Source organism: Fistularia commersonii, chromosome 21, assembly GCF_037954325.1.
Source record: "Fistularia commersonii isolate RoL2024-O1a breed Wild chromosome 21, RoL_Fcom_v1.0, whole genome shotgun sequence".
NCBI lineage: Eukaryota > Metazoa > Chordata > Actinopteri > Syngnathiformes > Fistulariidae > Fistularia > Fistularia commersonii.
In genome coordinates, this window is record NC_141304.1 from 8,087,757 (window position 1) to 8,114,395 (window position 26,639).

Sequence of the window (26,639 nt, forward strand, 5' to 3'; positions counted from 1 at the left end):
TTTAGTCAAACCATGTTGTCAAATGTTCCTTGGTAGTGCTTTTTTTACGTTTATTCCACGTCAATTCATCTTAGTCAATCAGAATGTCCAAAAACAGTCCCCCTTTATTGAACTAAAGAGTTGCTGTTTTTTTAGGGAGACATGACGGACGGACAGGTCAATAGCAATCGACAGTTTGGTCAATGCCTCTGTAAACGTGTGCCAGAAAAGCCATTGACACTTTATATCGACCGTCTCCCTTCCTCTTTTGTTGTTGTTGTTGCTCTTTCACTCTCACCCTCTCTCGCTCTCTCTCTCTCTGGAAATCGTTCCCTCGCCCTTTAAGTAGGAGGTGAGCGTCAGGGCGCAGCGCGGGGAGCAAACCGGCTCACAGAAACTCACTCCCCGGCAGCGGATGAGAGCAGAACCGACCGACCGCCCGTTCTCTCTCCGCACTCCATTCCGCCTCTCCACCCTTCAATCCCCCCCCACCCACCCCCCTACCGGTCTTCTCACCCCGACAACCGCCGCCTGACTTCGAAAGGACCGGGACGGAAATCCACACGCGGACCAAGCCGTGCGCCCTTCCCTCGTGGAGCGGCAGGGGAAGCTTTGCGCGCTGCGGAGGAGGAAGAAGAGCAGAAGGAGAAGGAGGAGGAGGACGAGGGGGGGGAGGGAAGAGAGAAGTTTTTTTTTTGTGTTTGTTTTTCTCACGGAGAGTTCAGGGCGCACCGGGACTGGTGAGTTTGGCTCATTTCAACGCGATCGGCTTAAATGAATGAACTCGATATTTTTTTTTTTATTTTTAATTTTTTAAAGCAACTCATCGGAGCTGGTAAAACTTGGCACCGTGTCACTCCCGTCGCTGTTTACTTTGGACTGCAACATCCAAAACTTCTCAAACGCTTCATCCCATCATCTTTCCCCCCCTCCTTTTCCGCCTGTCACATCTTTATTTTGACTGATATATATTTATTTTTGCATCCAATTGCGCCGGGACGGTCGTGCGCCCTTCTGGCAGATTCTGCTCCTGTCATAGGGGGGATGACGGCGGATCACGCAAAATCTGAACTAGCCCAAGTTTATTTATTAGTTTTTTGTTTGTTTGAATCCCGAAAGTAGTGGTGAAGTGAAGGGGATGTCAGGAATGTAAATGCAGTGGGAACACGTGTAGTCAGATATCGATCGGTTTTGAATTTTAAAAAATAGTGCTATTAGATCCTTGAACTGTCAAATGTGTGTGTGTCAAAGGAAGACATAAGGAGCGTCTGTCTTTTCAGTGACTGGCTACATACAAAGCTGTCTGTCAGCAGGTAGTCCCTGACCTTTCTCTCCGTCAGTCTCTTTTTTTTCCCAATCGGTCTTCATTCCCATCTTCACATCTCCTGCTGCTGCCACTTCTCTATCTTTTCTTCCCCCCTTCCTTTCTGTCTGTTGTCTTTATTGCTTTTCTTGCCTTCTTCATTTCTCACAGCACCTCGCAAATCTATACCATGTTGCACTCCTCAATATAATAACACGTTTTCATAAAGGTGTATTCAAGTACATATAACCCAACAGTAAAAGTGGCATAAATGTACAGTTTCTGTTAAGGGAAATATTCGCACAGTAAAAGGAAAGCAAAGCAGACTTCTCAAATTTGGGAAGAAATGAGGGTTACTGGTTGGATGACCACCCCATATGAATTGATGAAGAGGTAAAGTTGTTAAGTGTTCAATGCTCTTCACATTCACCATTGAAATGTCCAGATTCGACAGAGCTTTAAGGCTGATCTTTGTTCAATAAAAATAAATGGCCGATGTCAATGTGGTTCAAGACCTCATGGGATCACCATAAAATAGAGGGATGAAGAATAATTTTCTCAGATTTTTTTTTCATCAGATCACTTTGATGCCTAATTTCCAATCCACCTTGGAGCAAATTGTTCAAAAATTCTAATCAATGCAGCCAGCGGGCAGCTACAGATATTATGTCATTTTTTAAAAAAAAAAGCATAATTACTAAGCAAAATAAGAAGTATTTTGACATGTAATGGAATCAATGTTCCAATGTTAAAGCATTCTCTTTATTTGAACAATGAGCTGATAATATCTTGCAACATTTATACACAAATAAGGAGTTGCAATGATTTCAAGAAAAATAAAATGTTAATTTAAAAATGATGAACTGTAGCCCATCTTAGCAATTAATGCTTCATTCGAAAAGCACAACAGTTATTTATTTCAAAAGTTAAAAGTAAGTTTCATTAAAGGTTGGTAATTTTAATATTAATGTGTATTATTAGATTGTTGGCACTTCTCATTTGCATTAATTACTGACTTTTCATTTGTTCTATTTCTTATTTGCACTGTCACATTTAAAACATGTAACTTTTTCTTTACTCAACTGCGAGAGACTAGTGTCATTGTAGATTGACTGACTAATATCTTTCATATCTCATCTAATTTCCAGGGACAGTCGAAACGTTTATCGCTTAAGTTACAATGGTGAACATTATTTTAAGATGTACACTTTTTAACGCTGTTTGTCAACATGGCTACATTATATCTTTGGCTGCATATTTCTACTTATACTCTCTCTCTCTCTCTCTCTCTCTCTCTCTCTCTCTCTCTCTCTCTCTCTATCTCTCTCTTGCTCACACATACAAGATAATCTAAGGAGTGGTTTGGCATTTCAACCCTCACCTCTGCCCCTGCCTTCCCCCCAGGTGAGTGGGTTCATGTTGGATGAAAGGAGTCTTTTTTTTGCCTCAAGAGCCGATAAAGATGGAATAAGAGTATTGATTTCTTATCAGTTTGTTAAAAACATACTAAAATATTGGTAAAACAATGACTTTGAAAGTCCAAAACAAAAACCTCAAATATGTTGCTTTGTCAAAGAGCTGCTTTAACTGACCCCCCCCCCCCCCCCCCACAAAAAGTTTTTTTATAACATATTCTAATTTATACTTTCCCACTACCATTGGGACCTCACACTCCAAATCACAAAAAAAAAAAAAAAAACAGAAACAAAAACAATCACCAACTTTATCTCAGGGTCTTATGTTTCATCAATCACTACTAAAATAAAGATAGAAATCTGATTAATCCTTTGCTAATGGACCTGTTTTTTGTGTTGGGGTGGCACATATACATTGTCAATAAAAGTCATTTGAAAAAAACAAAACAAGGAATAGAAAAATATATTACAAAAATTGGGATAGGATTATACATTTATTGAATTTGTTTTCTTGACCTATGCTTATTTTCTGATCAGTAAAGCTTTACTTCTGTGTAATTTGGTATTGTTAGAGTAGCAGTTTTACAAATTTAAAAATAAAAGAACAATGCACCTTCTATGATGGAAATTATTGACTGCAGGTTCTGCAGAAAAAAACAAAAATTAATGTTTTAATTTTAGACATATAATCATGTACCAGTTATTGTCAACGGCCATGTCATAGGATTTTTTTTTTTCCAAAGCTTTGTCACATTTTCATACTTGCTCACAATTTCTCAGTTGATTCTATTTCCTAAAACTTTATGTGCTGGTCTGTCTGCATTTTCCTTTACGTTGAATGTCTCCATAAGGGCAGATTAGCAAGCAAAGGCTTCTCCTCCTGACCTGTTAAATCCTCTGGACATTGTTTCCTGAATTGTATTGAAGCAGGAATCCACAGAGAAACGCCACAATAGAGAATAATGGAGTGTGCGTGTATATGCACGCGCACTTGTGTGTGTGTGTGCGCGCGCGTGCGTGTGTGTGTGTGCATGTGTGCGTGCACGCAGCACAGTGTGAGGCCAAGCCAATCACACAGAACAATGCTGATTTGGGGAAGCCTTGTGATCTCTTTAAATGAAAGCCTCACACTTTTTGTCTCCTTGGAAGAAACCTGAGAAAAGTGAACATTAGCACTCAGCTGGTCGCCCAGGCAATGGACAAACATAATGACATTTGACATTTTTATCCATGTCGGATTGTTTCATCCATGTCTTTGACAAAACACATGCGTAATTGCTTGTCCTTTATCTCAGGCCTTTTGATTTTAAAATGACTAATTCAGTTATTTCATCAGTGTTCTAGATAAAGCAATGGTTACATACGTTTTTAAAGAATATTGCTTAAATGAATAAAAATCTGACTCAAAATTGGCTCTCAAACTTTCAAAGCTTTAAAATGATATCACTTGCACAGTGTGTGACTTGAACTACTTTGAATGAAATTGGAGTTCATTTTTGATAAAAAAAATCATTTGACATTTAAATTACATGCCCTTCAAGAATACAATATAAACAAAATGGAATTGAGCTGTTCAGTCAGTCATGTCTATTTGAATAGGACAAGAATTGTTAAAGCTTTGTTTTCAGACTTTTGTTGCATATTTTAATACCACTGCAACTGTTGCAGCAGGGGATCACTTTGCATAAATGGATTTGCATTTAATGGACACAAACCCCTTATCTTGGTGGCGCTTACATTTCGAAGTTGAGGCTAGTCCGATTCCATTATTAACCCTAATAATGGGTTTGTTTTGTGTTTTGGTCGGTGTTTTGGATGCATGTGTGCATGATGGACATCACGCTTGATAGTAGCAAGCCAAAAACATATCCTCAAGATAAAACAATCTTCACAAAGTCATCATCCATTTTGTGCTCCATGTATATATTTTTTTAATCTGCAATTATTTGTGTATCTCTCAGGTCCGGAGGTTCTGTCATCAACACTGGCACCTTTTTTTTCACAAAACAAATGTGTGGTCCTGTGTCTTGACTGAATCCTCTTCCGTGCACCTTTTCACCATGTTACAAACAAAAGGACCATCATAACATTAGTTAAAGTTTGAGACAGTGGCTGATGATGATAAATGGTATTCAGTGTGCTTTTCATCTATTACACCTGCTTCGTCCCGGGAAAATTCAGGATTAAGTTGGATAGTGATGAAATTTCTGCTGGTTTTAATTTGGACTCAAGGTTGGCCAAGGAAATTGCAGAATGCATTTTTCCTCAGTATCCAATGATTTTAAAATGTAGCCGTTGCACAATGCAGTTATTTTCCAATCAATTTCTGACAAATATTGTTCCCACAAAGTGATGATATCAGGTCACGGCAAACTGTTGTGCCTTCAAACTTAATTCTTCTGTGCTCAGTTTTTCTAGCAGCCCGGTCTCCTCATGTAGAGAGAGAGAACCTGTTGGCCCTCTGTGATTCTTTTCATCAATCTCAGAAAGTAGGAGAAAATTTGCTCTTTTTTTTTTTTTTAGAGGATATGCACTTATCGGTTAAACTTTACCTGTCAAGACGAACTTTTTCTTTCTCTCTATGAAAATATTTGAGGTTGCAAACAAGTGTTAATTTTGTTGAGGTGTGTTTGTGTCAGAGCTCTTATCTTTGTGAATAGACTGATGAAATGGGAAGGGTTTGATTCATTTTGCAGCATCTTAACATTTTGTCACAAGGCTTTTTAAAAACACTTTCCATCTTTTGGTTTTGTCAAGCAAGAATGAAAACAGGAAACATGACAACTGCAGCGACTTTGCAGGAAACCCAAGTGCATTCTGACAGAGAGGAGGATAGTCTTCGATTGCTCACAGGCCATGCTCAAGAGTACCCAAGCACACACACATAGATAAGCCTTTATCCATCAGCAAGAAACACTTTCAAGGTTACATTCTTTTTTAACTCTCAATTAGTAAGCATCAGTATTGCGTGTTTGCCTCTGCATTTGGAAGGTTAAATATCCATTTATGGAGTTTTTTTTTCTTCTGTGCAGCCAACAAATTGGTAACTTGACTGATAAGTGGGGAGCTCATGAAAGGTATTGTGCATATCCAAACCTAACAATTTTAGAGTACATTTTTCAAGTTTTAGGAATTTTATTTTCAATTGTTTTTAAGCTATATCTTCTTTTAAATTACTAATACCTTTTCCCAATGCATTTGGCACTCGATTTGTTTATATCTTTAGTTTTACATGTTTGTGAAAAAGAAGTCAGGTTATTTCACAGCAGCAATTAAATACATAGTTGTCAGTGAAAAACAAAAAAAAAAAAATGAAAACACAAAAAGGTCTTGACAAGATAATTCAAAACAAACAGTGAATGTGTCTTAAGGTTAGATCAATGAACCGATTAATATGAGTGAGAATTCTTAATTTTAGATAAACCACTAATATACGGACAACCCAAGGGTCTATCTTCAGCAAAAATCCCTTTTTTCGTCCCTAGTCAGGATAAAATCCTCAATGGAAAATGTCCATACCAGACTCTGGATTTCATTGACTAATATCCCCAAATTTCTCAAACAGATTAATCAATTGGTAATTTTATATTGGCTCCACAATATTAGTAATCACCAAAACCAGCAACTCACACAAAATTATCAAAGTGAACAAAAACAATTGCAAAAAGGAGGTGGCGTGTTCAGGGCCAAGCAGTGTAACTCTGACATTTTGGCAGGAATACAGATCTATTGAGTGTGTGTTTTATTACACTGGTGGATGTAAAGCTGCCCCTTAAGTGGAAGTTCTCTCTTAAGGTCACAGTGCAGAAACACTTGTTAACACAAATTACAGAAAAATTATTTATCAAAAACTGTAAATCTAATGTAATGAAGACAGATGGGTCATGGAAAGCTTCCCTGCTTTTTTGGAGGGGAGGGAGTGGGGGGCTTTAATTTGAAATTTGACGTAGCCACAAAAACACAAGGAACATAGGGTGTCCGGTGTCAAAAGGCAGGCCAGTTTTTTTTTTAATCAACATGTTGTTCAGTGTCCAGTAAAAATTTTGGTTTGGAAAGCATTGCTTGTTTAGGAAATATCACCCAGCCATATCCTCAGTTAGTAGTCCTCAAGAAATGTAAGAAATCCTAGAGAAATGCGACAGTAAATTGGCCAGTGTCATTTAAAAAAGTCTCTGTTCCATCACATAATTAACCCGTAAAAACTCCTTTGCCCCATAGTGAAATGTCCCTGAACAATCCTGCATCAATAACCTGAAATACTGAAACAAAATGATCCCTCCAAGAAAACAAAGTGTTTTAGAAAAAAATATTAGATACATCTGGTAGAGATTCCTAAGTAATTATATGGAAATGAACAAAAAATTATAGGTACATGGGGAATAATATTTTTTTTATTTCATTCCATGCATCATTTGGTATTCACAGTTATCTTGATGAAAAAGTATCATCAAGGCACTGATGGTGCTACTGTTTGCCTGTGTTCAATTGGGATTTGTCTTTCTTTAAAAAAATGTTATGTACATATATAGATATTTATTTCAAATGTGTCACTAATTCATCCGAGGTACAATGTAAGATGGATGAACAAGTCATGATAACAATATCATGGTCAAAAGATAACAAAATAATTTGTAAGGTAAACTCGCACTGTGTTTCTTCTGCTATTTTAATGCAGGTGTGGACTGGTATGACTAGACAACCAATAAGTCTGCCTCATTATCAAAATTCAGAAATTGAATCACAAAAGTGGAGGTATTCAACACAATGTTAGTTATGATTATCACAGGATTATTTATTATCTGCTGGCTTCTCATATGAGATTCTCAACTTTTTTTTTTTCTTGCATGTCATACTGTTTTGTCTGCTTGCATTTCTGCTCCTATCAAGATCAGTCATGCTCTAGGGATGCGTAAAGTATAACTGTTTCCAAGTTGTTTTTTTTTTTATTCTACTGAAAACAAGTTTCCCGTGTGTCACAACATCAGTCGATTTTCAAGATCCATGTGAGAACATGTGACTCTTTTACCAAATCAAATCATGTCACTGTGAGAAAACAAATAGTAAACAGACTTGGTTTACTTGCCTTAATTTAGATTTCCCCATTTCGGGAGAAAACACAGAAATTCATTCAGAAATCCAGTTGGGGTTGAAATATCTGATTGGATGACCTTTCGAGGGAGAGCTGCTTTGGTTCAGGTTGTATCCAGTTGAAATATCAAGGATACGATGTAGAAATCTTCCCGATCTAGAATCCCTTAAATCATTTATAATACAGCTGTTAAAATGCTATACTGCTATAATTTAATTTTCAATGTAAATGTCACGGCGGTGTCTGAGTGTTAGCAAGTGGAATAAAATTAGAGTAAACACATCTTTGCTTGTCATGGCTCAACGAATAGAATAGAATAGAATAGAATAGGAAATGTTTTGCTGGAAAGCTCCAACATTACATTCACCTGAAACATTATATTGATTTTATTCCAGTCAGGTTTCCATCTTGCAGAAAGAGAAGGAGTTCTATAGTTTGATGGCCACAGGTAAGACAGACCTTCTGTGGCGTTCTGTTGTGCTCCTTGGTTGTCTCAGTCTATGGCGGGAAGTATTCTGGTAGGACTTCAGTAAAGCATGCAAGGGGTGAGAGGCGTTGCCCCTGATACCGAGCAGTAGCTATAATGATATGGTGAGTATTAAAGGCTGCTGTAAAGCACATCCATCATCATTTCTCCTCCCAGAAAAAGTAAAGTGTGAGCTTGACTCAAGCTGTAGGTCATGTTAAATATTGAAAGCTCAAAAGTTGAAAATCCATAGATATGGTGTCGTTGCTAAAGGTATCTCTCTCTCTCTCTCTCTCTACACATACGTATAAATGTGTATATATATATATATGTGTGTGTGTGTGTGTGTGTGTGTGTGTGTGTGTATAAATAAACACATACGTATATATTTTTTTTTTTCTTATTTTATTTTATTTTTTTGTAACTTGGTTTAGACACAAACAGATGTGGAGGATAATCAAAGTTAAGTTCTGTCTTCTAACTTTCAATATGTGGCATGTAAGCAGTTTAGTAGCCTGTCACTACCAAAACAAAGATCCCAAACGACTGACCACAGAGGAATGCTTGTGTCACATAGGGAGACTAAATGATTCACCCCTTTTCAAGTGTTTGTGTTCGCTGCAATTTAAATGTAAATGTATTTTATTCACTTTATATCGTTCATACCCTTGTGTTTGATTGGCCATTTAGACTAACATCAAGACTAACTTAAAGACTAACATCATTAAATCCAGATGAGTGAGTGTGCCAAAGTATAACAAAACTTATATCACAACGATGATATGTAACGTTGACAAGCAATACATTAGTAAATGACACGGGACGCATACTGAGAGGCACTGTCCATATTTGCTCAGTGTATTTGACAATTTGAAAAGTGTTAGGTGTCTGACTAGGTTACTCCCAAGTTTACCTTGAGATTCAAAGAAAACTGATCTTGGATGAAACACAAAGAAATCAAGTCAGTTATTCAGTATGGTTCAAGACCTGGAGTCACTGTAAAGAAGGGTAACAGGAATGTATCTTTTTTTTTTTTTTTTTTCACCTCGAATCCTTTTATCATCCGTCCAATCATGACATGTTTTTGACTTAAATGCCATTGTGTTAGATTTATGCTTTGCTACACTGGCATCAAGGAAGCATTGTGGTTTTGCTCTTCTAGGGTGGATGAGAAGATTATGCTGATGAAGGGATGTCATATGATCCAGTGCTCATCACGGGGTTATTCTTAAAAAAAAAATTGACCTCCTGTTACAATGTTTTTCTTTGTAACTTCCTGCCCTGCTCAGTCTGCTTCATGCAAATTGACGTGGCTTCCTTCAAATATGGATACAGCTTGTATTTGAAGTGAAGTGGCAATGTGCTTCTGGTATAACAGTGAAATGAGCCCCAATGCTTCTGATGGAAATCTTCGACGTCAACAAGAAATACTGGAAATGGCATCGGTGTCTGTATTTCTACTGTAGGGACTTTGGTTATGAAAATTTCTGCTTGCTAACTTTAGACACAAATTGTTTAGCGGTAGATTAGGTTCTATTTAAGTAAGGTTTGATTTCATTTATAAATTCATGCAAATTGTTTCAATAAACAACTTACAAAGTTCATATGTTGTTCATAAGTCCAGCCACGATGTCACTTGGCGCTCCAAATTATTGCAATAAAGAGGGCTATCAAGTATCAACTTACCTTAATTTATTTTAATATTTTATATCAGTTTTATTTAATATATGCGTTTAAAATTTGGGCTTAATAACAACATTTTTGAATGTGTCCTGATATGTGACAGGGTATGGCTATTTGTCTCTTCTTTTTTTTTTTTTCTTTAAATTTCCGTCAACATAATGCTCATTCAGTCATGCTTGTATTGAGACTTCAGCTGTGACCATGTAAATTTAAAATGTCGAGCATCAACATCTCTATGTCTCCCATCCCACTGTCCACCATGTGGTTTGATCAGTGCACTCCATAGAAAACTGAATGAGATGCAACAACTTATATATGGCCCCTTTATGATCTAATTTAAAAATACCTCTTGATATGTAAATTTGCAGTTGAAAACCAAATCACCTTTCTTGCCTCCCATTCTGAACTCAGTTTTGTTTTGTTTTTTTAAATGATCAAAAACGGGGATGTTGAAATATATAAAACCTTGTAACAGGTTTTTGAAAGTTGATCAGGGACAGCAGACCAAATTCAGATCATATGATTCAAGTTCATGTGAGATCCCGGATAGATAGGTTACCATGGCAATCCTCCATCATATTTGAAGAACACGTTTCATTTTCAATGAATTCTAATATTAATGGTCATCGTCAGAATACAGCTGTATTAATTTGACCAATTGAAGAGTATATTTCACGTTTGAATGTTAAACATTAAAATGTATGTCATTTAGACAAAATACACATAATTCATTTAAAAATCTGTTGCAATTGTAAAAGCTCAATGCCTCCTGAGAGGTATTTAATTTTGTTTCCTCTTACTTTTGCTCCCTGCAACCTGGTGAAAGATCATTTTTTCTTTTTACCATCAGTGTCTTGTTTTTTTGTTTTTCCTTGACTCCATCCGTATTCTCTTCATGTTTTTGGAGAAGGCAGCGCATCATTTAGATGGTCAGATGGTCCAGCAACTTCAGGCATGATGGTGGGTTTATTGGAGCTGGTTAAGACCTAGGCTTCTAAGTTGTTAGGCGCATAAGCAGCAATACTTACGATACACACACACGCAAACACATGGAGTGAGGACCTCCTACAGCTTCTCAATGTTAGAGATGAACAGGCCTTCTACTGAATCACCTGTTGTGCTCCTTACTGCTCAAAGGCGTAACCATAGTAACACCTCAGAACCGTGGCCCCATGTTCTAGAAGACCCTCAGCAAACATAGACCCCCACCACTACCATTACCAACTCCATAAAATGCGCGTGCACAACCATAGAAACACACACACACACACATATATTCACACATACACGTGTGTGCTCTCTAGAAAAAGCTGTGGCGATATAAAGTGTGCCAGGGCTGAAGGAGGAGCACATTGTGCGAGTCGGGTCTCCTTTGTCTGAACTAGCCTGAAGGAGTAGGAGGGGGCGTGGGGGTTTTGAAGGGGAGGGGGTAAAGTGGCCTTCATACACATCTTTTCTTCCCCTTTCTCTTGTTCTATCTCTTTATTGGGAGTGTGTTTTGTCTTCTCCCCTTCTCCCCCTCCTCCTCTCTTATAAATGCCACTGTAGCCTTTCACTAACCATCACAATGGACGACCTGTTTCGGAGAGAAGGAGGAGGGGGTTAGAGTGAGAGAGAGGAAGGCATGAAAAGAAAAATGGCTGCTTTTTAACCTGTGCCTCTGAAAGGAAAAAAAAAGGGAGCGTGACTAAAGCAGGAGTCCTGCTCTTCTTTCTCATCGATGTCTTTGTAAAGTTGTTTATATGTCTTATTGAGCAGGAGAAAGATGTAGTGACTGCAGTAACAGACTTGGCACGGTGTAATTTTTTACATTTTCTGACAGATTTATTATGTTAATATCTTTGAATGAACTTTATTAATTCAGTTGAGATTTCTTTCAAAATTATGTAGCAAAAAATGACGTAAACACACTAAAGCCTTCTTCCCTCACTCATTATGCCTCCATTTTAATTTTTCAAAATAATTTGAAAATGTTTGTTCTGGATTACAACATATTTCAAATTGTGTATATCTTTATGGAGTTACTTGACAAAAAAAATACCAGCCACAATAAGCGAGACAATTCTTAAAATAATCAGAGCAGCAACAAATTAGAAGATTAAGAGATTAGGAAACTGTTACATAAGATGACCAGTGCTACTGGGGAAAAAAAAATCTGTCTGATATAAACTATAAACTGATATTTTCAATCTTTCTGTGTGTGTGTGTGTGTGTGTGTGTGTGTGTGTGTGTGTGTGTGTGTGTGTGTGTGTGTGTGTGTGTGTGATATTGCGGGACAGGGGATTGTGTTTGTTTTATGAAAGAAGACAATGGAGAGAAGGAAAATGTGGGCAGGAGAGGAATAGCTTTCTATTACCAGCCAAACATGAGTTGAACCGGGAAAATGCTAAGAGCCCTTGGCTGCAGGTGTCCTAACCACTCATGGGTAGGTCAACTGTTGTCTGGGCTCAGCAATTAATCATTTTTTTATAATCAAAATTGTAGTCCGTACCATGGCAGCAAAACAAAATAGTTGTTGGTGCTAAAGCTGTTGTTATATCACTGTTTTAGAACATCAGAGCTCTGTGAAGATGTGCTACTGACACACAAATTTATAACGACATTAGCTGATTTAATTTTCAAAACCTGGATGAACATGGACTTAACATCTGGTTTTACCTTAAGGCCTCAATTTTTTTCCCAGACAAAGCAACCCCTATCTTTGTCAGTGTAATTTGTAAAGAAATGTCTTTTTGAGCACACTTAACAGATCTATAGTTGTATTTCCATTGTTTGGCCAATATGAAAGCTAACATGACTACCAGGGTTTCCCAGGTTTCCCAGGTTTCTCAGCAGTGGTTTATTACACATCATATACTATAGAATTAAGAAAATCTTTATTTGATGCAGATCCACATAAAATCCCACAATAATTTTGTTACAATGATTGATGATAAATAGCTCAATAATTAGGTTAAAATATCTTTCCTATTTTTTTTTTTTTTTGGGCGGGGGTGTCAAAGATATCCAAATGGTAAAGTAGCCTAAACTTTTATATTTTGTTTGGATTAAAATTATCTTGGCAAAGAACATGCTGATATACACAGTCTACAACTATGGCTAGTCAGATAGCTATGCTCTCCACTCTAAACAAAAAGCTCAAGCCTCTTGCGACATGTGTGTCATCATTATTAACCTTTTTTCAAAGCATTGTGTTTGCAAATGTACAGGTTCACATTCTCTTTTGAGCAGTAGACAATAGTTGTCTTGATGGGGATGAATACTGAATTATTTATTCCATTGCACAAAGCAGGCAGGTGGACAATAGTGCATTCGGGAGAAGGTATTAACAATAAATATGCACTAAAGTATAATGCAATTATCTCACAAGACTGTGAATCATGAAACTTACCAAGGATGCAGTATCCAAAATCTGACTGTTCTGTGACGCGATGCTGTAACAATAAAGTTTACCTTTTTAAATTCACATCAGTCGGTGAGGCAGACCGTCAAGGTTCATTGTATATAGGCTAAATGTTTTGTCTGGATAATCCTGGAGTGTCGTACCAGAAAACCCACAAGAGTTAGCATATCTTTCGATTATAGGATTCCTAGAAAAAAAAACAGCCTCATTCGTACTTTTTATTTGTCTAGAACTGATGTATTGCTTTGATATCTTCAGCTAAACGGAGAACAACTACCAAGAAAATACAGCTGTTGGTCATCTTATTGTCCAAGAATATTATGTGAAAATCCATGATTTATGAAGAAGAAAAAGGTGTAGTCCATACATCAGTAAAACTTTTTTCTTGCATTTCCATGAGCATTTAACTCCTTCCAAAAAGAAGCTTTAAGGAACATTACTTGATAATTTCCTGATAACATAAACTCTGAATAACTTCAGGTACGGCTTTTCAGCTATGAGTATCTACAATGAGTGTCAAAGAGGTCCATCATAAACATGAGTGAAATCACGTAACCAACATGATTTTAATCATTGGCGCATCAGGGTCTCAGTCCTGCAAAAAAAAAAAAAACATGAAGGACACAACTATTTATATACTGTGAATAACCTATTTGTGCATGCAAATGCCACAGGCTATGATGCTAGTTCTTTCACATTTAAATAGGGTACAAGTCAGATGAACCTTTGCCAGAAAAATGTAATTAAATTTTTATTTTCTTGTTTGTTGACCTGGATAGGCATGATTTATGCAGCTGATACAGTGTATACAGTTACTTTTAACTTAATCAAGTATATTTGGAGGTGACTGTGTGAGAGGTTAGAGGTTTGATTCCTGGCTCCTCTGGTCTGCATGTCAACGTGTCTGTGGGTTGGACACTTAACCCCAAATTGCTCTTGATGGACTAGTTAGCACTTTGTGTGGCACCTCTACCGCCGTTGGTGTGTGAATAAGTGGAATCTGTCGGGTCGAAAGCTTATGAAACCACATGATGTGAAAGTTCACTGTAAGATGAGACAGTGTATGTGTTTAACTGTTACATATATACATTTTACTTTTTATACGAGTTGAACGAACATAGATACCCCGATGCTTGTTCTTGTTTTGGAGACAAACCATTCAGCAGAATGAACAGGAAGAAATACTTTTCTAGTTGATGGGAGGCTTCAAATACAGTATTGTTTGCCGATAGAAAATCAAACTTTGTGGAGATGTTTTTCTTTTTCCCCTCTGTAATCCCATATTTATTTTTAAACACTGACAGCATACAGTTTGTGCTCGAGATACAGGCAGATATCAAACCAAGGATGACTGAATCGAGGGTCTATATATGTTGTCTAGTCCTTTCTTTATCTGCTGCTTAACGCCTTCTGCTCTTTGTTCTGGTTCTGTTTGGCTTGTCCTCAAACAGGTGCACATTAACAAACACCTAATTCTTTACATTCTGTAGACGGGACCTGTGACCAGGTAAAAGGGATGAATCCCTCTGCATAATGTTGACTGAACCACTTGCTCCCTGCAGTATTATATACTGTGTTTTGTATGCATAGATCCGTCTTGGCAACGTATATTTAGTAAATTTGTTAAAACTTTCCTATCTGTTTCTAGGAAAAAAAAATTAAATCTAAACTGTCTATCATCTGGTTGACACCAGGGGTACTTCTGACAAATGTCTCAACATGAAAAAAGCTTTTTTTTTCTAAATCTTGAAAGGGAGAAAAAGCTTTCTTTTTTTCTTTGTCATTTCTGGTCTTGGGACGCTATGTCTCAGTTAAATATCTGCAGTATATCAATGTTCTAGTAACAGTGTGGATTTAGAAGTAGAATTCAAATAGAATTTTTATGTATACATTCAGACATTAATCTATAATTAATTTAAAAACAATCTTTTTGTCTTAAGCAACTTCCTGGTGCTTGTATGACATGAAACTTTACCCAATCACTAATGAGCATGGAAGCTTCTTGAATAATTGCCCAATAGAGGGTATTTTGATATACTTTCATTTGTCCAGTAGACCGAAGATGTAAATTTTTTCATCAGAATGTTGTAAAATCCAAACATGTCTTTCAGCGTCTTGTCTACAAATCACTGGCATTGAGCTTTTAAACAGGCATTTCATTAGTTTGAAACAAAGTCCAAGTCATTCCTGAATGACTGGATAGCTTCTTTATCTTAAGGAAATAGGCCGTCGATCTGCTGACAACAGACTCAACTCTTATTGAAGAAAATGGGCATATCTTGGTGGTCAGTCATATGTGCAGTCAGTTTACTGAAACGCTGGCAGATTCTTTCCTTGGGAGAGAGGAGATGTGCTGTGCCTGAATTATGATCGCTCTATTACCCAAAGTGTATGAAAAATTGGAATCAAGAGCAGCTGCACCCACAGGTATGTGGCAGATGCATAAATACCACTGTTGTGTTTGCTTTATGTTGTTCTTTTTTTCCTCCGATTTTGACAAAATTAAGAGATTATTTAGCTATCTGAAACATCGAACGGATGATAAAAGCATTGGCCTCTTAATGCTCTGTTCTTGCTTCAGCTGCCGGTCTTCTAACAGATGTCGAATAATTGACAGAAATATTTAACTTCCTTTAATTTTTCAAAGTAAGGTGTCTGAATGCCTTCTTGTATTTACCGAAAAGGCTTTTGTGTTGTCTTGGGCTTGTAAAATAGTTGTGGTCCTTGAATCAAACCCTGCACCTCCTGATGCAAGAATATAAGTAGTTGAGGATTGGCCAGCGATATGCAAACTTATATTATTTTGATTTGGGGGTCGGACTGAGATTACATCGAAATGTAGCAGAATCCACTGGGCGCTTTGTTTCTGTATTCTTCTGTATTCAGGAAACAAAACCTTCTCGTCCCACCTGGATTAGTCAGGATTGAGCCGATGAAGCTCCTGCTATTCACTGCTTTCTCTAATTCTACATTTCGTCATCCTCGGCAGTAAGAAGTGAAATGTGTTTCATCTTTTCTGTGACGGTTTTTCGAGTGATTGCTTTGTAGAATTCACCAAAGTTTGTTGTACCTGATAGGACATGACAATGGCTTGTTTAACAGTACGTTATGGAGTGTTAGTTGAGTTACTTAGACGATAATTCATAATTTAATTTACACAATACAGAGCAGCACTAAATGTGTTGTTATAACCCATTTCACATGTACAAATACCAGCTGTTTAATACATAATTGTCTTTTTTGCAATAAATATGGAACCACAATCCATATATCCTCCTTTTGTGTAATACTCTAGCTAATATTTTCTTTAAAAGAACTGCTACATTAAGTGACTCGGATTTATAATCTATAAAAAAAACATATATTTTTCTACTGACAAGGCTTGGCATGTCTGTTATTTTTTGATGTTTCTAAAACACTGCGTTCGTCTAAAAGGAATTCTGTTACAATACAATTTCAATTAAAATACATAGGGAATTAAAAACACTACAATTTTCCAAAATTCTAATGAAACTTAAGCAATGGTTATATTTTTCAAAATAAAGCTCAAGTGTACAGTTCCAGTCAGAAATGACCCAATAGACTTTCAGCCCAACAAGCCCATTTTTCAAATATTTACCTCTCACTCATTTCACTTATTAAAGATTTTTTACATAATTGGAAGAAGTGCATGTTTCAGACCTATGTGTATGTGTATGTGAGCGAGTGGGTGGGCCTCTGGGGGGCAACCCCTAAACTCCAAGAGGAAAAGGGGAGTAAAATGTGGTCTTTGTGAAGCTCAATCACTCAATCACAGTGCAGGAGCTCCCAACACTGCTCTTTGTTTGATGGACTGACCAGCCAGCACAGAACAACAGCACCTTATCAGGCCTTGCTGCTCTCTGTGTTCGCCTTTCAGCGCAGGCACAAACACACACCCAGTGCTTGAGGAAAAAAAATAGGAATGTGAGTGTGTATTCTTGATGAGCTTATTCTTTGGACTATGCACTATGGTTCAGTGCCCTTGACATCAAAAGGCCAGGAGAACAGAGGAAGAGAGGGGAAGGAAAGGAGAAGGCTTTTGTGTCTACACCCTGAAGAGCTTCATTCTCTAATGAGGCCCCGTCAGCGTCGCAAGGAAGCCAGTCAGTGTGTGTCTGTTAGTGTGTATGCTTGTGTGTGTTTTTGATTGTGTGTCTGAGTGGCATCTTCCCAACTACATGAAACAGGGAAGCACAATTTTGAAGAATTTTCGGTCCATGTGATGTTCACGAGTGTGTTTGAGGCCTTGAATCCTTGATTTTTTCTTCCATGGAGCTCTTTTTGAACATGGTTTTCTTAAAAGTGAGAAACTCAAATGATCATTATTGATCATTTCAAAGCAGACAAAGGGGATAGGACCATGGGCCATGTTTTCCTATACTTTAAAATTAATTTCTCTAGGTAACTGCTAAATTAGCTCTTACAGTATAGTCGATTTGGCGTTAGCTCAGTGATATGTTGATCTACTTATTTGGCAGTAGAAAATCATATTTCAAAAGTGTTTGAGACACAGCAGATACTCCAAATAATGTGGGGTGGGCCAGGTTGCTTTGATCATATGTCCACATATAGAGATATGCAAACATTCACTCCCTTATGAAGAATCTAGTGTTCAACAAGTCTATTGTATGCTTTTGTAAACCAAATAATGCTGTATTTGTGATTGTTTAAATGTTATCTCACAAAGCTAACATATTGACATGCATATTTTTTTCCCATTAGGACATTCAGCAACTAAAATATTTAAGCTTATATTTCATATAAACCACTCAACAATTCAGGTACCGGTAATTACAATTCACAAACACCAGTCATGGGTGAGGAGCACATCTGATAAACTCACCTTTGCAGAGAACGCTGCTAAACACAACCTAAAAATGTAACTGAATTCCAACATTGCTGTTCTGAAATTGGGTTTGGTTTGGGTATAGTTTGATAAACCCATGGCAGATGTAAGACTGGATTTTGACTTGGGAAAACTAATTCTGGATTATTTCACACATTTCACCAAAATAAACAAACTAATGCTAAAACATATCAGGAGTTTAGCAAGTTGCTGAAAGAAGGTGCTACTTGTACGTCCTTCTTTGTTAGCCATGTACAAGAACCATCTACAAAAAATGTCCAAAGCCTTCTCAAACATTGTTGGATACAGTACAAACATAAACCAGAACAACTTGTGATTGAAACATAATAGAAGTCAACACACACAAAACAACTAACAGTACCAGTCCCCTAAAGACCTTCTTTTCAAAAACATGAGAATTGCTCCCTACAGACAAACACTGTCTGCCTCATCTGTCATCATTGTCTTTTGTGACCCACATCTTCAGCTATCCATTTCTTTGTAACTTGCACTTTGAAGTATTACTTTGCCTGTCCTTCAAGGAACGAAATGTGAGCAAAACACAGGTAGCACTTTTGCTTTGTTTACTTCAGACTCTTTGTTTATGATTTTTGCTAACAATCAACAATGGGAAATGACTTACCCTGAAATTGGGGAAAAGTTAAAAATGTACTGATTTCACAGTTTCTGCATTTTACCATTTCACATTGGTAAACCTGTCCAAATCTCAAATGTGAAGTTCTTGCTCTTGCTATGGTTTGCCATAGCTCAGCTTGCTTTTTTTTTTAAGAAAGTTATTTAGGTAATTATCTTCAAATAAACTGGTGGTGCAGTGGTAGAAACGATTAGATTATAGCAAGCAAGTTCCTGCTTACATTTGAAGTGGGCTATTTCTGTATGGCATTTGCACTTTCTCCCTGTGCCATTTTCTCTAGGTTTTGCACAAATAATATAAATTAATACACATTGATGAATCAGATTAATTTCTGGATTGTACATGAATCCCAGGTTTCTCTTTCATGAACATTGCCTGGCCAGTGCATCATTATTAATAGCTGCAAACCAGTAACCCAACATTATGATCACTAATCATACTGACAACTAACATAATTATGGATGTCACAGTGAAGCAGTTATAGTTTTTTTTCTTTACCATGAACGACCCTCGGGATTAAACCCAGAAACAACAGCTTGAAGAAATAATTGATGATTTCATGCCCTCTTTTAAAGCTTCCAGCCTGATGGACCCAGGGCTTGACTTATGCTGTGTGTGTGTGTGTGTGTGTGTGTGCGTGCGTGCGTGCATGCGTGCGTGTGTGTGTGTGTGTGTGTATATGATGTTGTGAATATTCTTCTTCTCTACCTGGATGGTATGAACACAAGTGCAAAAAGCAAATGATGAATGGAAGAGACTTACCAGTTCCAATTTTATCTTGATCTTTCTGCCTCGTAGCACATCATATGGGTGTCTGTTATTTGTAGTCCAAAAATTTAAAAATACACTATGAGTTTGAGATATCTGCAGGCTCTTCAGACTAGGAATGTTGTATTGTCTGACCAGTGACACTATAGTAGGTCTTTATATTGCATCACTTTAATTTCTCAGAATGCTCTGATTAAGCAGACCACCAAGCTTGTAGTCTTGCCTAAACTCCTGACCCATACAGTGTCTGCAAACCACAAAGGAAATTCACCTTCTGATCTATCATAAAAAAGTGACTTGTATTGTCCTGGCAGGCAACAAACCTTGCATGGAAATGAAACAATTATAACCAAGCAGAGCTTGGATGTTTCGCATGCTATTAAATGCATGTAACAATGTGTAACAGTCAAAAATAATTCCTCTTCTTTTTTCTTTTGACTGCTCCCTTCAGGGGTTGCAACAGCAAATCAACTTCCTCCCTCTAAACTTATTCTCTGTATCCCCTTCTCACACCAACTAACGTCAGGCCCTCTTTCACTCCGTCCACAAATCTTGTCTTTGGTCATTCTCTAGCCCTCCTGTCTGGCAGTTCCAACCTCAGCATCCTTCTACCAATATATTCACTATCCCTCATCTGTACATGACCAAACCATCTTAGTTTGGCATTTCTGACTTTATCTCCAAAACACCTGATGGACTAATTTCTGATCCTATCCTGTGGACTCCCAAAGAGAACCTGAATATCTTCATCTCTACTATTGCCAGCTCTGCTTCCTTTCTTCTCTTCAATTGCACTGTCTGTAAACCATATAGTTTTCACCATTGTCTTGTATACCTTTTCTTTCATTAAGGCTGATATTCTTTTAGCATGCATTACCTATGAACACTTTTCTCCACCCGTTCCAACCTGCTGGAACATGTTTCTTCACCTCTTTTCTGTTATCTCTACTGCTCTGGACTGTAAAATCCTCCTGCTTCTTTATCTCCACTCCCTGTAGCCTCATGGTTCCATACTGGTTCCTCTCATTCACACACATGTATTCTGTCTTGCAGCAGCTAACCTTCATTCCTCTCCTTCCCAGGACATACCCCCACCTGCCTAGATTGTCCTCCACCTGCTCTCTGTTCTCATTATAGATCAGAATGTTATCTGCAAAAATCAACATGGTCCATTGAGATTCCTCATTGTTTGGCAGCAACATGTCTATGGAGGTTCTTAAGTCATGGTCAATTCTTCTCAAAATCTTGTTCTTTTAGCAATTGGTCCTGATTTTCATATGCCTTCTTCAGTTCAGGGAACTGAAAAGGCCTCTTCCTCTGTTGGTACAATGGAGGAGCTGAAGGACAACTGAAGAAACTTCTTCCTTTCCCTGAACTGAAGAAGCATTTGAAATAACTCCTTGATCACATGAGCAGTAATTGTCAAGTTATCTGGAAACTCCTCCTTATCACCCCGAGCTTTTCTTGGCTCCTCCCTGAAAACCATAAAACACTTCTCCCTTTTCAGCTTCAACCACTTTGACACGCCTCTACTCTGCCTTTGCCCGTTTCATCCTTCTTGCCACCAGATTAATTATGCAAGGTCTACCACTATCTGTCCCTCTGTGTTCCTATTTTGGATACCAAATCTTCCATCACTCCTTCATCAACTCTTTTGCCCACACCAACATTTCCATTGAAGTCTGCACCAATTACCATTCTCTCACCTCTGAGATATTCTACATAACTTCATCTAACTGACTCCAGAATTTTTCCTTGTCCTCTAACTCAAATCCTAGCTATGGGGCATAGCAACTAAGAACATTGAGTTCATACCATAAATTTCTAGTGTCAGACTCCTCACTATATGTGACACTGTTTTCACCGCCAAAATATTCCTGACAAACTCCTCCTTCAAGATGACTTGTACTTTATTTCTCTTTCTATCGACACCACGATAGTACACTAAAAACCTGCTTCTAAGCTTCTAGCCTTTCTACCTTTCCACCCAAACTCCTGGTCCACCTCCTGGTCTCCTGGACACAGTCTGCTCACCTTCTTTCTCTGCAACATGTCAACAAACTCTAGAATTTCCTGTCATTGTCCAGATATATCAAATTAATATAAAATATTTTGTCCCTCTTGCCCTTCTTCTTCTCTCTCTGGTTCCAAACACACCTTTCTCCTCTCCTTCTTCGACCCACAGTGGCCTAATTTCCACTGGTACCCTGTAGTTTAATGGCACCAATGGAAGTTAATGTTAACCTAGCCTCGACCAATCCTGTATGAACACCACGTTCTCCTCTCAATGCGTCAACAGTCTGCAAATGGGGAAGGTTCCATAAGCGTCACATACAGATGCATTAGACACCTATTTAGTAATTTTTCGGTGAACCTTGAGTATCATTTCTAATACCCTCTACATTTATCTGGGCTTTGGACCAGCTCAAAAAGATATGGGCTAGTACGCCCCTCAGACTACACTTAATCATCCAAACAATGACCTATAAATCATTTAAACAAGAATTTGAGGTGACGTTTCAATAGAAATTAAGGTCATGTTTGCAGCTGAATTTCATGTTGGCAGTTTTTTAGTAGCACCTGCTTCCATCTAACCGTAAGATTTTCTTTTAAACCTGTTTAAAAGAATGTAGTTACCTGTTTGACCAGGGTCTCCCCCACATTTTACGAATGTTTTATTTCAAGAAAAATGGACGCTTATGTTGTCAAAATCTTTTCATTTATTGCTTTATTCAAGCTACCAAAGAATTCTTGCAGAATTCACCAGTGCATACACTGACACTGACTTTCGCCTTTTGAAACATCACCTGTTACGACCGTGACAGTCATGCCGGTCAACTGACTTCAGTGGAGTTTTCATTTTAACTCTTCTCAACAATTTTTTTCCCTAAGCTTCCACATAGTTTGTATTTAACCTTAACCTGAACCCCTCACCCAAACTGGTATTTTGAACAGCCAATGCATTACCAATTTGTAAATGGATCGTTTTTCTTTCAGAAGTAATAGCAATACTTTTGAAAGCACAGTTTAAATGATAAATGCCAACGGGGTAGTTCACTTGTAGTTTCCAACAGAAATATTTTAGTATTTGTTGGCTCAAAACCATGAAATGAAAATGCCAGACTGTAATATTTTCATCATAAAAATATATTCAGGTTCAGCATGACCTTATGCAGAAGAATGATAGTACTTGATGTAATTAAACAACTAACTACATTAACAAATAATTAGATAGTTTAAAAGACTGAATGTAATTTAAAAAAACTGATGTTAGTGAACGATAATGTCTCTAAACTTTTAAGCTATGGTATGTTTTCTGAGCGGTAACACTGTTTTGAACTAATACATTTGTTTGTACCTAGGATTGTGAATACCCTGAAATGTCATCTGTGGGGACAAAAGGAACATTAATGGGCTGAGGGTATATATAATGTAGTGATTCTCCAGTTTAGGAAAACTGACATCAACCAATTGTAATTAGTTGGATGATATACTACTGTAGCAGTTTGGAGTATTGCTTTTGGAAAATCCAACATCAACAAAGCTCTCATTTATGGTATTGTGATAACTCAAGAGGACAGGGATGACATTTTTCTTGATCCTAGTTCAGATTTTGCATCTGTGCATGAGCTGTATTATGACTGCAAAAAACTCACAAAGACATTGGACACGATGGCAAAAAAATAAACGTGTAATAACAAAGAAACAGTGAACGAGAATTTCATTAGAAGCCTTAACAATTAAATTTGGTTGTGGTTGTATTATTGACTTTGTTGTGGGACCTTGACAAATATATCTGGCTTGGTTGTCATGTTGCTGTGTATCCTTCACATAAGGCAAGGAAATCCAAAAAGGTATTAAGGCCAGCATTGTTGGAAAGGTTTTTCTTTTACAGCTGTTATCAGACCCCCATCATCACCTGCTGATGAGGTCTATCTTCTTCATTTTTTGGGCTGCTCCCTTCAGGGGTCAGAACAGCAAATCAACTTCCTCAGTGTAACCCTATTCTCTGTTTCCTCTTGTCACACCAACTGACTAGAGTTTGTCTTTCACTACATTCATAAATATCTTCTTCAGCCTTGCTTCTGACTGGCAGTTCCAACCCTGGCATCCTATCACCAATATATTCAGCATCCCTCAATAAATGGCCAAACCAACATGTGCCGTCACTCTGATAGACACATTCCTGATCCTACCCATCCGACCCATCATCACCCCCAAAGAGAGCCTCAACATCTTCATCTATGCTATCTTTGCACATGATTTGGAGGGTGCAGATGTGGTGTGTGTGTGTGTGCGATGTTCTGTCTTAGGATTGATCCCAGTACGGCATTGTAAGTGAGCGAAAGGTGATGTCTGAGACCCCCTCCTCTGTTCAGAGACATTTTTTCCATTTTGCAGAGATTCTGTATTTGACTGCTGTCTTCAGAGGAGTTGCTCTGTTCTTCAGGTGTAGGTGAACCACCAAGTCCCATTCTGAAGTGGTTGCTCTCCTGTGTTGGCCCATCTGTTTGTGCAGAGATTGTTTCATCTCTGTACAGAGGTCTTCACAATAAGAATTATACTTTACAGCAAACATCACATTCTCGATCAATGCCTGGGTGCTCTGCCAATGGGTTGCATCCATTTTTTGGGTGCACCAAATTGACCCCGTCTTTGGGTTGCATCCATCTTTGCCTTAGGGTATAGACCAATACTTGCTCTTTCACTCACATCACCTCCTTGAACACATTCTAAGGGGTTATCAGGACTCTTCACCACTGAGCCAAAAACATCTCATTAACTGCTGAAGGTAGAAAAAACTGAGGTCCAACATATTAGGAAACCCCTTAAATGTTGTGGCTTCCCTAATTGGGCCCTTGCCAAAATAGAAACCACAGATGTGTAGGAGGACAAGAACAAAGGTAAAGACATTGTTATACCATATGATGATGGTAATTCAGAAAAATTCAGAAGGGCTTTAAACAAATACTGAGTACTGGTACATCTACAAACCCACTATGCCCTGAGTTATAGACAGAAACTCCTCACAGTCCATTTGAACTGAAGAAGCCTTTCGGATGAGAGATGAAATGTCTTTCAAGGAAAAAAAAATTCAAGTCCAGTTGCCAAAAAAAAGATTCGAACAGGAATTAACCTGACCTGGATGACTGAGAACCTCAGAGACATGTTGAAAACTCTTCAGAAATACCAGCAATCATAGGGTACAGCTATGTCCTTGCATTTGTTTCTGTCCTCCTCCCTGTTCTCTGTTCCTCACTCTGGTAGTTTCTAGTTTGGTAAAGGCCCAATAAGGGTAAACCAAAGATTATCGGGCTTTCTCAACATGTTGAACCACAGTTCTCCACATTCATCGGTTGATGGAATGTTTTTGGCTCAATGGTGGAGAGTTCTGATAACCCCTAGTTTGTGTTTGAAGTATTGTATCAGCATTAGTGTGCATTGGTTTCTGGTACATCTTGTGTCCAGGTTTCAGTTGTGTTCAATGTGTACACAGCAGTCCAATAAAGGAAATGTGTCATCAGTAACATCCTCCCAAGGGAACTTTATGTTCAATCATGTTGATGTTTGTAGTGAAAGCTTCCACCTCTTGCTTCTTGATCTTAACCCATGTGTCAACCACCTACAGTATCTTAATCGACATTCTACTGGAAGTATGTCATTTCCAGGCAGAGGTCTAGTAGGGTATACATGGGGTCTCGTCAGGCTGATTCTTTATCAGTTGTTCCTTCACTGCTTTGACTGACCCCAATGCACGTATAAAGTGAGGTTACATCAAAGGACATGATGGTTTTCATCTGGATCCAGTTCGGTCTGTCTCACCGTGATGGCAAAATCTTAAGTTCTGAATATGGCATGGGGTGTTTCCAACTAAAGGCACCAAGATACTTGCAATTTGTTCTTGTTGTCATTGTCATTGTTGGGGGTATTGTTGTCCTTCTTATTCCATGTGAGGGTTGCAGTAGATTGGGTCCTGCTTCATTTAATTTTTGGTGGGAGTGGAATTTCTGTCTCTGTCTCTCTTTGCTGATTATTTGTTTAGCTTTTTCTGCAAACCAGTTGACTTCATCCATGACCAAACAGGGAAGACGTAATGGTGTATCATCTCTTATATGTATCTGGGTGGGTTTGGTTTCCAGGACATTGCTCATGAACTTACTTTGTCTAACCCGCACATTCAGGAGCTGTTGCTAATTTTACCAAAGAATACCTTCTGCTCTGTGTCCCTTAACAGAGGAAAGCAAATGTCAGCTGTTTGGTGTAATCCTGTGTTACCTTATAGACGATGTCGGTAGACCAACCCCTAACCCCAGCAGTTAATACCGAAAACACCCCACAGTCAATTAGAACTGAAGAAGCCTCTCAGATGGGAGGTGAAATGTCTTCAAGAGAAGAAAACGATTCCAGTTGCCACAATAAAAACGATTTAACCAGGTTTAAAACTTACATCATCACCATGGTCTTGTACACTTCTCCTTTCATTCTGGCAGATGCTCTTTTATCCCACATTCCCCCTGACACTCTTCTCCACCCATTCCAACCTGCTCGAACGCATTTTTTTCCTCTCCTAACCTGCTTGAACGCGTTTCTTCACTTCACAACCATCTTGGAACTAATTTTGTCAGTTCTGTTGGTCAGGGTTATCTTTTAGGTAAATTTGAGATTGAATGCAGGTTACCCACAACAATATGAAGATTATGCAGATGAAGCCTTTGTTTGTTTTGATCTGAAGGGCCTCTTTGGACTTTGCCTCTTGAAAGGAGAGATTGGAGTTGGCTTGGTAAGTGACAAGAGGCAAAGAGAAAGCTAGAGTTACTGGGGAAGAATAACCAGTCTGTATGGTTAGCAAATTGTCACATCTTAGCACACCAAGTCAGTTAAACAACCCAACCAGCAGGTGCAGATGATTTATGTTTAAGTATAATTAACTGTGTGCAGTCTTTTATGATCTTCTTTCCAAGTAAGTTTTTTGTTTTGTTTTGTTTTGTTTTGTTTTGTTATGCTGTGGCA

General features: G+C 38.1%; 1 protein-coding gene across 3 annotated transcripts in view; it reads left to right on the forward strand.

Moving 5' to 3' along the window:
* The first annotated feature begins 617 nt into the window (after positions 1 to 617).
* The window catches only part of sox13 (SRY-box transcription factor 13), a 56,361-nt gene continuing 30,339 nt past the window's right edge, over positions 618 to 26,639 (forward strand). For 2 of the 3 annotated variants that reach the window (XM_086168519.1, XM_086168521.1), the window contains exon 1: positions 618 to 719. The gene's annotated coding sequence lies outside the window, so the exon portion shown is untranslated. Of the gene's footprint in view, positions 720 to 2,627; positions 2,687 to 26,639 lie in introns of all 3 variants that reach the window. The other variant, XM_086168520.1, reaches the window with a different exon arrangement.